The sequence below is a fragment of the Colobus angolensis genome, unplaced genomic scaffold (assembly GCF_000951035.1).
Source record: "Colobus angolensis palliatus isolate OR3802 unplaced genomic scaffold, Cang.pa_1.0 Scaffold228, whole genome shotgun sequence".
Taxonomy (NCBI): domain Eukaryota; kingdom Metazoa; phylum Chordata; class Mammalia; order Primates; family Cercopithecidae; genus Colobus; species Colobus angolensis.
In genome coordinates, this window is record NW_012115466.1 from 1,609,594 (window position 1) to 1,613,535 (window position 3,942).

General features: G+C 36.7%; 1 long non-coding RNA gene across 1 annotated transcript in view; it reads left to right on the forward strand.

Annotated features, from left to right (window-relative positions):
- Positions 1 to 3,303, forward strand: part of LOC105513285 — a 41,469-nt gene extending 38,166 nt beyond the window's left edge. The window contains exon 3 of the long non-coding RNA XR_001001982.1: positions 2,789 to 3,303. This is a non-coding gene — a long non-coding RNA (uncharacterized LOC105513285). The remainder of the gene's footprint in view (positions 1 to 2,788) is intronic.
- Positions 3,304 to 3,942: the final 639 nt, after the last annotated feature.

Genomic DNA, 3,942 nt, shown 5'->3' on the forward strand with positions numbered 1-3,942 from the left:
AAAAAGAGAATAATACATTGTGAGGACATATGTTAATTTTTGCATTTATAGCAAGGGAAGGAGGATAGAATATGGGTAAATATTCAGAAACAGATGAGGTTATGGGTTTGGTGGAGGAATTGAGGTAATTACACACAGCAGGTTTCTATTTTCTTTATTAACAGCAGGTTAGGTCATTTGTTGAGAATGAAGTGAGCAGCATCTGATTCAGAGGTTTGAGGAAGGTGGAGAAGTATAAAAATAGTCACTGTGGACAACAGGAAAGAGATTTTCCTGGAGAAGAACTGCAGGATTTCTGGACAGTTACAGTTTGAAGCCATGAGTTTTTAATGGTATCAATCTCAGTGATTGTGTGATTATTCTCTAGCAGTGATTGAATCAGCAGTCCAGGTATAGATATGAAGAAGGTAGACTTTGGGATGAAGCAGGGTTGAAAATTTATTTTATGGCATTGTGTCAGGGTGGTTGCACTTAATATTACCATTTGTTGCCATTACTTTTAATGGCAAAAACTGCTATTATTTTTGCACTAACCTAATATATTGGTAGAGAACAATTGTAATGATAAAAGTATTTAGGACATGGCCATAGGGCCTGAAGTTTGAAGTGGAATGGGAATAAAGATAATGAAATAAGGCAATGGAAAAGCTAAGAGTCTTAGAAATGTAGCTTAGACTCCAAAGCAGACTAAAATACCAAGGAAACAGTGAAACATTTGATGAAGAATGAATCAGTTACTTGTAAAATTTAGGAAACATGAAGTAACTTAATGGCAATAACTATTTCATGGCTATTTTTGTGGGTTCCTCCTTTTGCTTATACCCCACAGGAAACTCGTGTTTCCTCCAGCTTGAATTGTGTCAGAGCTAGATGGGAGTCTACAGTTGTCCACTGAGGAGCCATGATGGTTACAAATACTCAACCATCATACAGGTCCATGGTTTCTCAACTCACAGGGATGAGTGCAAAAGTAACCAGAAGCTGAGGGAAGAAAAATTGGGCTTCTAATGACAGGAGAGAGTGAAATGAAGAAATGAAAGTTCTATGCAAGAGAGACATAGCCTTTAGTGAGGCCAACACAGCACATGGTCAGCCCATAGACCAAAGTCAATTGCTTAGCTTACCTGTGCTTATGTGTCTGCCCAGGCCCTTCCCACCTGCAGATCCATCCCACACAGACAGTGTTCCACCTGAACGTGAAATGCATTCACTGATTTCTCTAACTCACACCCTCATACATCTCCCTATGTTAGAATAGAAGGTGGAACACTTTAGAAAGATAGTGGGATAAGAAAGCCCTGCTCTTGATTAGGATTGAATTATATAAAATTAGTTTTAAATCTGCTTCTGAGTTGTGTAACAGAAACTCACAAGACTCCTGCAATCAGAATTATTATTATTATTATTATTATTTATTATACTTTAAGTTCTGGGATACATGTGCAGAACATGCAGGTTTGTTACATAGGTATACACGTAGCATGGTGGTTTGCTGCACCCATCAACCCATTATCTACATTAGGTATTTCTCCTAATGCTCTTGCTCCCCTAGCCCTCCACCCCGTGACAGGCCCTGGTGTATGATGTTCCCCTCCCTGTGTCCATGTGTTCCCATTGTTCAACTCCCACTTATAAATGAGAACATGCAGTGTTTTGTTTTCTGTTCCTGTGTTAGTTTGTTGAGAATGATGGTTTCCAGCTTTATCCATGTCCCTGCAAAGAACATGAACACATCCTTTTTTATGGCTGCATAGTATTCCATGGTGTATATGTGCCATATTTTCTTTATCAAGTTTATCATTGATTGGCAGTTGGGTTGGTTCCAAGTATTTGCTATTGTGAACAGTGCTGCAATAAACATATGTGTGCATGTGTCTTTATAGTAGAATGATTTATAATCCTTTGGGTATATACCCAGTAATGGGATTGCTGGATCAAATGGTATTTCTGGTTCTAGATCCTTGAGGAATCACCACACTGTCTTCCACACTGGTTGAACTAATTTACAGTCCCACCAACAGTGTAAAAGCATTCCTATTTCTCTACATTTTCTCCAGCATCTATTGTTTCCTGACTTTTTAATGATTGCCATTCTAACTGGCATGAGGTGGTATCTCATTGTGGTTTTGATTTGCATTTCTCTAACGACCAGTGGTGATGAGCTTTTTAAAATATATATATATATGTATGTTTGTCGGCTGCATAAATGTCTTCCTTTATCAGAATTATTTTTAAAGGTAGTTTTGAGAAAGAGAATTTGGAACTATACTACAGAAAGTCTTAAATTTCAAGATAAGGAATTTAGACTTTATTCTAAGATTCTAAACTAAGGCTCTCCCCTTTGGGGACAGAAAGATAACATGTTGGAATTAGCACTTTTAGAAGATTCATGAGAGGCTGGTGGATGGATGAAATGTATGTTTGTTTCACCTTACATCAATGGGAAATTTGTCTTTTGTTCACTATCAACAGATCTTGTAGTTTCTTCCTAAATAATGTCTTTAAATAGTTTTCCTTTTTCTTCTATTATTCTCTCAATTTCATATGCAGCCACTATCATTTTATTTATTTTTTCTCTTAATTTGCTCTCAGACATCCACCTTTCCTCCTTTAATTCGAAAATGCCAGCTACTTTTGTCTTTTTAGTAACTTTTGTGGAAGAAGATCACCCATTGAACTAATCAAAAACTTCTCAGTGGTCTCATTTTAATTAAATAAAAATCTCCAATTATGAGTTCAAGGTACTTCTATCCATTCCTTATCTAATTTAATTTCCTTTATTTCTTAGGATTGCCTCTTTTACTGTATGTTTTCCAGTGAGATGAAGATTTTGGTCATTTCCTCATTCATATTCCTGCTTTTCAAAACCCAAGCAAGAAAGGAAACTTCTGCAGTGACTTTCTCATTATGAAATCTTAGCATTCACTAACCGGCCATGATGGACAACCAGCCAAATGGACACATTACACTAGTCTATATCTGCAGAGAAAGAACTGCAAATCTCTGTGATCAGAAAACTATCCTATCTTGTACATTATTAAAAGTCTGCCTCCAAAATGTTTACTTCTGGAATACTGTAATTGAATAGAATCAGGGATCCTACCTGTGTCCTTCAACTTTCACATCTTGTCTACTGAAGTAAAGGTTGAATTTGCATTAGACCCAATGCAGTAGACCCAGTAGTCTGTGAATGGAAATGGGCAAACCTGTGACCTCCCAAAAATTAAATGTGAAAGTTTTGTTTGTGTATACTCATGGCATTATTCTTTTAATGAGGAGATAATCTGTATACTTTTCTTTTTTAAGAGATACTTTTATTTCTTTATTGTTGTGAACTGACACAGCTAATTTCTTTCTGAAGAGGTTCTTTGGTTGATAATGATAGCAACTAGTCTGATGTGGCTGGTGAGAGTTAGCAGTCCCCCACAATCTTACTTTCAGGTTATAATGAAAGAAATCTCTTACAAAATTTTTACACACGGTGAAGGCTGCTCTCTGCTTCCAAGATATCCTCTTCTCACTGTAGCCTCACATGACAGAAAGACAAAAAGGGACTAATGCTGTGTCCTCACATGCAGAGAGATGGAAGGGCCAGGCAGCTCTCGGAAACCCCTTTTATAAAGTCATTAATCCCATTAAGCTCTCATGACTTAATCACTTCCCAGAAATTTTTTTGTTTTTTCATGATTATGGGTACGCAATTGTTATACATATTTATGGGGCACATGTGATGTTTTGATACAGGATACAATGTGTAATAATTACATCAGGGTAATTGGGTATCCATCACCTCAAGCATTTATCATTTCTTTGTGTTAGAAGCATTCCAGTCCACTCTTTCAATATTTTAAAATATACAATAAATTACTGTTGACTGTATCACCCTGATGTGCTACTAAATACTAGACCTTATTCATTCTATCTAACTATATTTTTGTCCCC